The following is a 12,733-nucleotide window of genomic DNA, read 5'->3' as shown; positions in this document are numbered from 1 at the left end:
TGGGGAAAGGTGCCATAAGAGGTGGAATGACCTGGTGAGGGTTGCAATAGTAAATAATTATTTTATTTATGCCCTACCCCCCACATGTGCTATATTCCATGTAAATATAAGTTCAGTGTCACACGGATGGTGTTATTTATCTTAAGGTTACGGCAATGTATTCGTGCTTTTCAGGCAATGACAAGAGGATCAACGCAATGCTTTTTTAATGTGTGTGTGTCTGTGCCAGGTTAAATGGATTGAAGATTTATACTTTGATTTTCTTTCCTTTCTGCAGAGGAAGATATCTGCAATAGCGGCCGATCAGCGTTGCACGGGGGGCGGCCCCACAACCCAGGAGCCACTTACAGATACCGAGATCCATGCCCTGTCTCTGGTTGGGAATAGCAACTGTGCCACCACCGCCATTGGAGCTGACCTACTCACACAAGATGGTAAGTTGAATAAAATGCAGTCTGAATTGCGGTCCTATCATGTCATGTAATCTAACTAACTGTAATGTTGGCCTGATGTAATCTAATGTAAGTTTATTGCACTTAAATGTTGGCCTCATGTGATGTATTGGAATGTTGGGGCATGTAACGCGATTCATATAGGTATTGTGTCTGTGATATGTAATGCAGTACTGCAGCAGTGGTAGACATTTAAGTAAGACTGTGATAAGTCACAGTACTATGTACTAATGTAACCCTCACCCCTTCCCTGCTGCCAAGCTTTTTAAAATGTTGTTTTGTACTTCCAGACTCCAATGATTCAGACCACAGTGACACCGATAACAGACCCACTGCCTCCACCTCTCGCGTCACTCAGCCCTCTCCCAACGAGGAAAAGGAAGAAGAACAGGAAGAGCCGCTGATCCAGCAGCCAGTGGAGGTGGAGTTGATGGTGGAGACAGAAGACGATGCACCAGCTCCATGTGGGACAACTGTAATATCCTCCACCACCACGGAGTCTATATTCATGGGATTCCCCCATGGGTACTCTGATTCTGCCGGACCAAGCTGTGCACAGCAAGGCACCCCGAGTGTTGCAGCGCCTTTGTCGCAGCGACAGAAGTTGGTGCAGGAAAGGTCGGTTGCTGTAGGCGTGTATCAGGACTGGTCACTCGCAGGTTGGGACCATAAAAGGAGCAGTGAGCGGCGGCCATGGGCAGCATGGTGGACCCGACCTGTGAGAGACCATCAGCGGCAGCTTGGGGCCATTAAAGGAGCACCGAGTGGCGGCCATGGGCAGTGTGGCGGCATCCCACTGCAAGGTACAGCGCGAACTGATGCAGGAGGGCGACAGCAGCAAAGAGGAGCGTGGGCACATACAGCAGGAGTAGCGAGGTCGGGGTGAAGGAGCAGCACAAGAATGTAGAGGGACGTGATCGGGGCCCAGGAGAGGCGCGAGTTTGGGCCAGAAGAGGCGAGGGCCCAAGGGGAGCACGGGCCAGCCCTCACTATGATATGTGTGCACACTAGGCCCGTGCAGCAGAGCTGGTCTCCAGTTGTCTTGGGTAATCCTTGTCACTGGACCAAGACCTAGCTCTGTCAAGCTCGTGTGGTGGCTGGTGTGCAATGGCCACCACATGTTATAAAAATCTATGCAGAGGCATCTTCCACCCTTCAACATGTAGTTCGGGATATGGAATATTAGGTCCTTCATTGAAACACCTGCGAACTCATCCCTTTTTGGCGTGGAAGCAAATCATCCTCGTCTCGAAGGACTGCTTATGATGATGATGATGATGTACCAGGACATGGTGCGTCTGTCATAGGCCAGTGGTGACATAGGTCGAGAGCTGCTCAAGGCCATGACTACAATAGCCACTAACATCGCGGCTCTATCAGAGCAGTAATCAGAGGAAAGGTTGCGTGTGATCGCCGCGATGAAGTGGACCACCGACGCTGTCGAAGCCATGCGGCAATCGACAGGATCGGGACATGGCTCGGAACCCCCAAGTGCCATAATAGTCAGGTCGACAGCACCTGAGGGTGGGGAGCTGACATCATCTCCCAGCTCTGAAGCCTCGCCTTCCACATCGCGAGCTTTTCCTGAGGCTCCAGTTATTGCGCCTGCAATGTCTCAATCCCCCCCCCCCCCCCCAATGACAGCAACGGCACTTGGGGTGCGATGCTGCACGCCAGCTTGGTATATACCTGGGAAGGTCCATGCCCACGGGCATTGGGAAAGGGAAGGGTAGCAGGAAGAAAGGGGGACTAGTCCCAAGGGTGATGTACCACACGGCCATGGAAGGGGCAGAGGGCATGGGTGGGGAAATTAGAGGGTTAGTTATTAAAGTTATAAAATGTTTGTTAAAGTTGGGATTAAAGTTTTGTAAGTTTTGTTAAAGTTTTTATTGAATTTGTAACAGTTAATTTTTACAAAGTTTTGAAATTGTATATTTTAAACATTTTTAGATAAACGTTTGAATTGAATTTAACCACTCTTGTACAGTGTCAAACGTTTGGGGTAACAGTCATGAGGGTCCAAAAATGTAGCTCTCCACATTCAAGCAAAGCATTCATTTATGAGCTGCTGATGTAACAATTTTGCAGTGGCATACGCTCCGCGTGCCCTCAGCTATGGTGTTGGGGATGGTGCCATGGGTTCATCTGCCATCTCCTCATCATCCTCCTGCCCCTCATTGTCCTCTTCTTCCTCCTCCGTCTCCTTCACTCTCTCCTCAGCTGGTCCCGCAGTCCCCTGTGGCAATTCCTGTCCCCGCATGTATGCTAAATTATGCAACATGCAGCACACCACTGTGAACTGAGCAATCTGCTCAGGGTAATATTGCAGCCTGCCTCCCGAGTGGTCCAAGCATCGAAAGCACTGCTTCAGCCCTCCAATTGTCTTTTCAATTCTGTTTCTTGTAGCTATATGGCTTTTATTGTATCATTGTTCGGGTTCTGTGTGAGGGTCCCGCAAGGGGGTCAAGAGCCAGGTAGCGAGGTCATACCCTTTGTCTCCCAGCATCCAGAATTTACTTTGTGGCTCAGACTTCAACAGGCCAGACACAGTGTTCTCCCACAAGATATGCGCATCATGGATGCTCCCTGGAAAGTTGGCATTCACTGCCATTATGCGCTGTGTATGGTCGCATACCAGCTGCACATTGGGGAAGTGAAATTCCTTACGGTTTCGGTACACCTCCGTCTCCTGTAATGGTGCTCGCAGGGCAATATGGGTACAGTCAACAGCACCCTGCACCTTGGGGAAGCCAGCAATGCGTGCAAATCCCGAATCCCTGTCACTCTGAGCCTCCCTCGTCATTGGGAAGTTTATAAATTCCGTCCGGCATGCATACACTGCTTCGGTTACCTGTCGAATGCACCGATGAATAGCGTACTGAGAAATAACGCATATGTCCCCAGCTGATGATTGAAAAGACCCACATGCATAAAAGGAAAGTGCCACAATCACCTTCATCTCGACAGAAAGTGCAGTAATATTGGTGCTACCGGGCTGCAGGTCTGCCTTAATGAGCTGGTAAATCTCAATGATGACCTCTTTTCGGAAGCGCTGCCTTCGGACACACTGTCGGTAGGTTAGGTCTAAATATGAACACTTCTCTCTGAAGATCCTTTGTAGGTAAGGCCTCCTCCTTCTCATCATCATTCTGTGACCTCTTCCATGGGCCTTATAACTCTGCTCAATAAACTTCCTCACTTCTGGTACCTCCATTAGACAGGTTGTCATCAATAGAGGCTGAGATAACACAGGCCCCATTCTTTTTAACTCTCCACAATATTTTTCGATCAAAAAAATATTAATAAAATGCCTTTCTATCTTAATAATTTACTCTAATAGTAAATATACCATTTCCAATCAAAATCGCATTCTAAAATCACTTTTCGCCTCAGAGATACAGAGCTGCTGTTTTAGCTAACAGTTCCCGATTTCCAAAATGGCGACTCCTTGCACTCCGCCCATTCCCGGCCAATTACCATCGTGTAAAACCACCTTTTCCAGGGCGGTATGCAGCTCTGGTGGTATATTGGCGGTGTGCCATGAAAATCGCACTTTTTGGGCGGTCTGCAGGCAGTCCTGCACGTCAGACCGTGTGTATATCGCTCACCAAATGTAATTGATGAATATTCCGCCGAGCGGTATGTCAGTGGTATGTAGCTGTTTTCTAACCAAAATCGCCCTTTTGGGCAGTACGCCGGCAGTCTGCGGGCAGTATGTGGCGGTATGTCGACCAATTTCGGGCCCCTTGACTTCTTTGAGGAAGTGTTTTCCCACGTGAACGGCAGTGACCCTATAATGTCTTGTAGCTAGAATTCCGGAAGGCCTAAGACAAATGGGAGGTTATTAATTAAATTCAAACCTATGGGAATTCAGTGTAAATCTTGGTTATTGGCAAGAAATTGCCTAAATGGTAGAATTTACATCAAGGTAGGGTGAAGTACTGAGTGCGGTGTCCCAGGGTCGATGTTGTTTCTAATTTACATTAATTTAATAATTTAAAAGACATTGCTGCACTGGGGAGACTTTAGACTCATCCCAGATGAATGAAAAAAGATGGCCAAGTGGCCATCTTTGTTATCATTTTTTCCTATCTTCCTTTTCCTTTTTCTCTATTTATCACCCCTTTTCTGTTTTTTTCATAGCACATTTAGTTCTGAGATTTGCTAATGTTTTCTAGTATTTATTGTTTTAATAAAGGCCTTTCACTATCATGATAAATGTTGGGATAGTTCTGACTCAATAGTGATTTCTTGCTTCTTCTCACTTTCGAGCGACAGAAAGACCACCGAGATCAATATATATGAAGAGAAATATTCAGCCCACGTAGTTCATCATTCCATTTAAACTGTTGATTCCCCAACTGTCTCTGTAGTGATTCCAGAGTTTTCACTTCCATTCTCTTACACAAAGGACCATTCCAGATATTCAGCAATTCTTTGTGTGAAGAGGGGCTTCCTAATATTAATTCTGAGATTTCCTTTTCCCAGTGTTTCCTGTTCCATTTGTTCTGCAGTTGAAGTTCAACTTAACTTAACTTTTCTGTTACCCATTGTATTTTATGTACATCTATAGGGAAGTATAGCTCGGATTTGTCAATCAGCCATTTTTAAAGAGCCCGTTGTGTGTGTGTGAGAGCATTGGAAAAATTACAGCTGGAGCAATACAAAATGCAACCCGGAGAAAGGACCAAGAATTTCTTACTGGAAGAAGCAGAGGCACTGGTTACTGTGATTGAGAACAGATGGCAGGAACTGGATACCAGCAGAGGTCACATAAAAGTACCATCAAAAGAAATGAACAAACGCTGGAACCAAGTTGCAGAAGACTTCTGCGCAGTGGTGAACACCACGAGATCTGGAAGCCTGTGTAAAAAGAAATGGCAGGACCTTGGTCAAGTAGTTAGTGTAAGTAATATTTTCATTTATTCAATGCAATTGTAAATGTGACCAGCTGTATATGTCCCACCCAGCAGAAAAACACCCTCTCTAAAATGTTGCATTTTCATTTTTGCAGAGGAAGGTGGCACACAACAAAAGGGAAAGAACTCGAACGGGAGGAGGCCCGGCAAATCTGCACCCACTGACACCCTTGGAAGAGAGGGTCGCTGCTTTGATGGGTCCTGCCTGGAAAAACGCAATCCGTACTGCACAAGCTGGCCCACACTCGAGGGAGAGGGTAAGTCCAGAACATTCATTGTGGTCCTTCAAATCAAACTGCTGCCTGGCCTGCGATGCGTGAGCCTACTCATGCCACCCATCCTGCCCCCTTCTCTGCTGATAACCATTTGACTGTTCTGTTATATTTTGCAGAACTTGAGGCCAACCCTGACGATGCAGAAGATTCAGACGAGGATGAGCCTGAAGAGGAGAACATCTTCCAATCTAACCTTCCAGACCAAGAACATGGGGGTGAGGGGGAGGGGATGGCGCTGGATGAAACTCCCATTGTTGTACTGAATATGGAGGAGGTGCCACTCATGGAGATGTCAGTCCCTTCCGTGACTAGTGGTTTGAGTGTTGGTGGGACATTCTATGGTTTCCCACCTTCTGAGGTTGTGGGTCCCAGTGGTGTGGTGCAGCGAGGCACACCCAGGGCCCCACCGTCCCAGGCTGCGGGTACCAGTGAGATGCAGCGAGCCACACCCAGGGTGAGGAAGGAAAGGAGAGCTCAACCGCACTCTCTTGAGATGCAGGATGTAACAGATGTGATTCTGATGATGTCATTTAGTGCGGAGAGCATTGACTTTACCTGATCACTCCTGGACCCCATCAGTGGGGTGAGTGATGAGGTAGCGGGACTGTCGGGAGAAGTAACAACACTCTCACGAGAAATGGGAACGATATCCGGGACCATCAGTGAGGAAATAGTGGCCACGAGGGGGGGAATGTCAGAGGTAGTGCAAACTACGTCACTGGCCATTAGGGAGGGAATGTTGCAGGTCATTGAGACACTGTCAGGGTGCATGAGGGACGGCATGTTGGAGTTAGCTGCTGCAATAAGGGAACACACCCAGACAGAATCAACTGCCCACTCCCACTGCAATCCCCACACCAGCCTCTGAAGATCCCAAAGCCGGGCTCCAACTTGCTGCCTGACGCTGACGCCCCCCACCATCAAGAGGTGCGCAGTACCCGAGATGTTAGAAGGAATAAGCTTGGTACCAAGCCCAGAAACACTGCGCCACCGCCTGCGGGCAGGCGTGGTGGAAGTCCAAGACCAAGCACAGCGGGCGGTTTTACAATAAGGGGGATGAGAGATGGGTGCACCTTTCTTTGCTGCTGTTGTTGTTATAATTGTTGTTACTGTTATCTGTTCTCAGATTAAAAGTGTTTTGTAAGTTATATAAATTTACAAGCTTATAAGTGATCTTAAAGTTTTTAAATGATCTTAAAGAGTGATATTAAAGTAAAGTTTGATATAAGAATAATTTTATTAAAGTTAAGTTAAGTACATTGTTAACTTTTGAATAAAATATATTTTACATAAAATTGAATCATGTTCCATTAACACAACACAACAATACAGAACAGCTCCAAACAATAAATATATCCATGTGGAATAGTTGTCGCTGAGCCCTCAGGCATCAGTAAAGCATCCACAGATGAGCTGCTGGCGTAAGGCTCGAGCAATCGTTAAAGGGGCATGATGGCCCGCCCTGCACCGCCGCCGTGCTTCGGCCTCCTTCTCTTCCTCCTCCTGCTCGTCACCTGCATCTTCCACATTATTATCATCGGCCACTCTCACCGCAGGTGGGTCTTCCACTACCAGCTGCTGCTGCCTCATGATGGCTAAGTTATGCAGCATGCAGCACACAACAGTGAACTGACCGACAATCTCAGGGGAGTACAGCAAGTAGCCTCCGGAATGGTCCAGGCATCGGAAACGCTGTTTCAATATGCCAATGGTGATCTCAATGATGCTGCGCGTTGCAATGTGTGACATGTTGTATTGATGGTCAGCTTCCGTCCGGGTTACGCATAGGGGCGTCATGAGCCAGGTGGTGAGGCACACCCTTTGTCTCCCAGTAGCCAGCTCTGCCCTTCTGGCTGCTGCTCAAACATGGCAGATATAATGCTGTCACGTAGGATGAACGCATCATGGGTACTGCCAGGGTATCTTGCATCGACTGACATGATGCGATGCATGTCATCACACACGAGCTGCACATTGATGGAGTGGAAGCCTTTTCTATTCCTGTACATCTTGGAATCCTGCAAAGATGCTCGCAAGGCGAAGTGGGTACAATCAATGGAGCCCTGTACCTTTGGGAAGCCAGCAATCCTTGAGAAGTCCACAGCCCTGTCATGGATTGCTTGGGCGCTCATGGGGAACTTGATGAAAGTCATTCCTCGCGCATACAGTGCAGCTGTGACCTGGTGAATGGAGACATGTATTGTATGTTGAGAGATGGCGCACACACCTCCAGTTGTAGCTTGAAACGATCCGGAGGCATAGAATGAAAGAGCAGCTGTAACCTTCAGTTCAACTGACAAAGCAGTCCTCCTGATGCTTCTCAGCTGTAGGTCTGGTTTCACTCACTCACAGATCTCATGGACAACTGGCCTCCTGCCCAGCACCCTATGGGCTCTGATGTTCCTGATACGATGAGCTCTAATCAATTGTCTTCTACATAGCACCATGATGCAGAAAGCTCGCACAAGGTATGACATTGTCAGTATCGCCCCCATACCTAAAGGTAAACTTTTAAAGAAGCTCAAAGCGGCAGGAAAGCAGGCAGCACAGGTTCACAGTTCTCTCTCTTCCCAAGGTCTGTATGGATGGACCACACCCAAAGGTCTTGTGACCTCTCCTCTCTCCCCCTCCCTTGAGTCTTGTGACCTCTCTCTCCCTCCCCCTCCCCGGGCTACAAGCCGTAAGATCAGCTATCTCTCTCTCTCTTCCCGGGCTACAAGCTGTAAGATCGGCTCTCTACCTTCCCCCTCCCTAGGCTACAAGCCGTAAGATTGGCTATCTCTCCCTCCTCTCCTCCCTTCCCCCCCCACTTGTTTTGTAGTCGAACCCCGAACCACTGTGTCCGGACGCGAGGCCGATTCTGCCGGCCAAACCTACAACCCTCCAGGCCTTCCAAGATGTTCGTTGGTGGCGTGTGAGTGAGTAAAAAAATGAGAAAACTTGTGAAATCCAACAAATTTACACTTCCAAGTTGACAGGTTAAAAAAAAAGTTGAACTTTATTATTGATTTTGACAGTGTTCTTGACTCCCTCCAAAATCTTCGCTTTAAAAACAATGGCGTCTTTCAGCGCAGATTTGTGAATATGCGCTGGTTTTCTTAACTCACCAGAAGGTTTTTCGTGAGTGGCCAGAAACGTCAACGTAATAGAAAAAAATGTTGGCCAAACTGCAAACAATTGAAAAAACAGGCACAGACATGAGGGAACTGGCCTAGAAAAATCGTAACTAAATCAGTTACGCCGGCGCAGATCACAGGGGGAAAGTTTGAAAAAATAAATACGCCAAAAATTTGATTCAATACGCCAAAAAAAGCCTACTCCAAAAACTCGGCGCAAATCACTGGCAAAATTGAGCCCTATGTGTGAGTAACTAATCTCTAAAGTTAAATTTAATGATTGAAATCTTTAATTGACTCGCACAGAAACTGGAACTATTTGCCAATTTAATTTAGACTGTTGGTATTTTATCTGTTTATGATCCTCCCTGGGGAAGTATTTTAAGATTTAAAAAAATATAATTTTGCTTAATCAAGTTCAATGCATTAACTCATTGTGTTGTAATAAATGAGACATCAAAGTAAAGATCTAAAATTGAGCTTGGTGTACGGTATAAATGTACCTTCACATTTTCAACCAATAAAGCATTTAGTAGCGCACGTTTGTCAGAAATTAGATGAAGTTTAGATATTTATAATTTTTCCATGTGTTTTCAGCAGTCACCTACTTCAAACAGTCAGGATGCACAGTGCACCTTTATACCTTAAATACATGTCAACCAATATTGTGATCTCCTGCCTGAGGATCACAGGTAAGGACTGTAATAATTTTCAAAAAATTGTGAAAAAGTCGAGAGTCAAACCATTTTCTCATACAATATTGTATCTGCAGAAATAATCATAATTTTGTTACTATTTGACACAAAAACCTCTGATAGGATTTATTCTTTCTCCCTAATGTGTTCCATTAAACACATCAATTCAGAATTATTCGTAAATTTGCATATATTGTTTTAGCATATTATTTAAACAATGGAGACATTCAATTCCTCTTGTAATCTTGACAGAATTCAGAGCAGTATGGTTCATTGAATAATGGTGTTACTGTAATATACCAGGCTAGCTTGTGTTTTTAACCTGGTTTAACGAGTATGACATGCTGAGTTCCTGGACATCAATTTGGGAGACACCAAACAGAGACCAGGTGCGCCTTCATAAACAGGACGAAAAAATTGGACGGCTGCTGTCATACACCTTCGAATGGCCAATTTGAGGTCAGCATAGTAATGGGAGCAGCTCATTCATCCATCTTTAAAGGCCATGGATGGTAGATGGCATGCAGATGCCCAAAAAAGGAAGGGTGGGTAAAATTTGTCTTCGAACAACAGACAATCCAATGAAGATTTGGGGTCGGGTTTAGAGTTGCATTAATGAATATATTTGCATTTACTAGCTAGAAGGAACCAAAAATATGCTCCTCTTCGACTCCTGAACAAGGCTCACTACTATCATCCAATTCAAAGTTAGACACCAGTTAGACAAAGTTAGAGGGAGCAGCGTGCGGTGGCCCGGCCCGGAAATCGGCGCGGTCCCAGCCTACAAGACCATCAGCAGGCCGGGGCTATTAAAGGGAGCATCGTGTGGCGCCATGCCACTGCAGGGAGCAACGTGTGCTGTTACAGGAGGGCAATGGCTGACTGCAGTGAGGGCAGGTACAGCAGAAGTGGCGAGGTCGGGCCAAAGGAGCGGCAAGAGTTCATAGTGGGATGAGATCAGGGCCCAGGAGAGATGAGAGTTCAGGGCCCAGAAGAGGCAAAGGCCCAGGGGCAGCACGGGCCAGCCCACACTGCGATATGTCCAGAAGAGCTGGTCTCCAATCGTCTTGGTTAAGCCTTGCCACTGGACCAAGACCTAGCTCTGTCAAGCCCGTGTGGTGGCTGGTGTGCAACGGCCACCACACGTTAAAAAAATCCACGCACAGGCATCTTTCCACCTTTCAAGATGTAGTTCAGGATCCGGAATATTAGGTCCTTCATTAAAGCATCTGTGAACTCATCCCTTTTCAGCTTGGAAGCAAGTCATCCTCATTTCGAGGGACTGCCTATGATGATGATGAGACACCAGCAGCAGGACTTGCATAGATATCAAAGGTCAACATCTGTTGCACGAATCCTTAAAATCCATTGTTCAAACATGTCCTAGTGTTGCTGCATACAGTAGTTACATTGTAGAATTTAGTAGATTGGGAAAAATATCCTCATTATTGTTTTCTTCACTTTCAGGTTCCCAGATCTTTCCTGTCTCTATAATTGTGCATCTGATCCTCTCCCAATAACTTCTTGTCACTTATCCTTTTGCCCTTATTGCCTCATTGTAGTGCATTATAGAGCATCCCTGATTATAACTGCTCAACCATTGGTGGCCGTGCCTTCAGCTGCCTGGGCCCTAAGCTCTAGAACTCTGTCCCTAAACCTCTCTACCTCTCTTTCCTCCTTTAAGACGCTCCTTAAAACCTACCTCTTTGACCAAGCCTTTGACCATCTGCCATAATTTCTTCTTATGTGGCTCAGTGTCAAATGTATTTGTTTTGTCTTATAACACTCCTGTGAACCGCCTTGGGACATTTTACTATGTTAAAGGCGCTATATAAATACAAGTTGTTGTTGTTGATGCATTAATCATCCTGCCATCATGCCATTCTGCAGCACTCCCATGTCTTTTCTCCTGAAGCCTTCTCCGATGCTTCCATTCCATTGGTGCACCATTGCAGCATTTGTATACAGCCAAGTCTAACTTCTATGCTACTAAAAGGTGAGAGAGAGCGAAACCAGGAAGTTATAGACCTGTTAGTCTAATATCTGTCGTGGGGGACGTTATTGGAATCTATAATTAAGGACAATGTGACTGAACACTTATAGAAATTTGAGCTGATTAGTGAGAGCCAAAATGGATTTGTAAATGGTAGGTCATGTCTAATAGACCTACTTGAATTTTTTGAGGAAGGAACTAAAACAGTAGATGGGGAACTGTCTATGGATGTAGTTTAAATGGACTTCGGAAGACATTCGATAAGGTTCCACATAAGAGACTGTTAGCTAAAATTAAAGCTCATGGGGCTAGATTTTCCATTATTTTTGCATGCATACTGCCCATTTAACATCCATTTTAACACTAAAATGAGGTATAACGCCCATATAGCCACAAAATGGAAACTAACGCCCATTACTCAGTCACTTATTGCCGAGCGTTACTTTCGACATATACGTAACGCCAATAAAAAATAATATCCCCTGCCCACTTTGTTTGGGCGGAAAGATTAGAATGGGCGAAACCAACGACCATAATATCGCCCAGCGTTACTTTCGGCACGTAATTAACACCAATAAAAAATAATACCACCCGGCCACTGTTTTTTGTCGTAAAGATCACATTTGCCGAAACTAATGTCCAGAAAATCGCCCAGTGTTACTTTCGACACCTCACACACATCTCGCCAACAATATCGCTCACCGAAAAAACCGCTGTGAAAAAGTTGCTCTCACCTGAACTAATCACAGCGGTATGGATGCCATTTTCTAAATCGCAGGTCGCTTCATTTAAAAGGCTGCTCTTCTTCAACTTTGGGGGAGCTTGGATGTACTCTGGAGGTCTTTTCAGGTGATGTGAACATCTAAACAAACATCTTATCATACTGTGGACAATTGGAATTTACTTTAGTGTCTTAGTGGGGAAACTTATTGTTTGTGAACAATCGGTGTAATACTGATATTGGAATGGGGCCTGTCATTTCGCAGCCTGTCTTGATGACCACGCACATGCTGCAGACTTGAGATGGCAGAAGGTACATTCGACAGCGACATGTGCCCAATGTATGATGTGCCAGACTGATGAGAGGACCAGACGTTACACTCCCCGCACTTTATTAATGACTTAGATTACACAATAGGGAGTCATATATCCAAGTTTGTTGATGACACAAAGATTGGTGGTACAGTACGTAGTGCAGACGGGAGCATAACATTACAAAGAGATATTGATAAATTAAGCGAGTGGGCAATACTGTGTCAGATGGCTTTCAATGCAAGTAAGTG

The sequence above is a fragment of the Pristiophorus japonicus genome, chromosome 11 (assembly GCF_044704955.1).
Source record: "Pristiophorus japonicus isolate sPriJap1 chromosome 11, sPriJap1.hap1, whole genome shotgun sequence".
NCBI classification, from domain to species: domain Eukaryota; kingdom Metazoa; phylum Chordata; class Chondrichthyes; family Pristiophoridae; genus Pristiophorus; species Pristiophorus japonicus.
Note: the sequence above shows the minus strand (reverse complement) of the source record.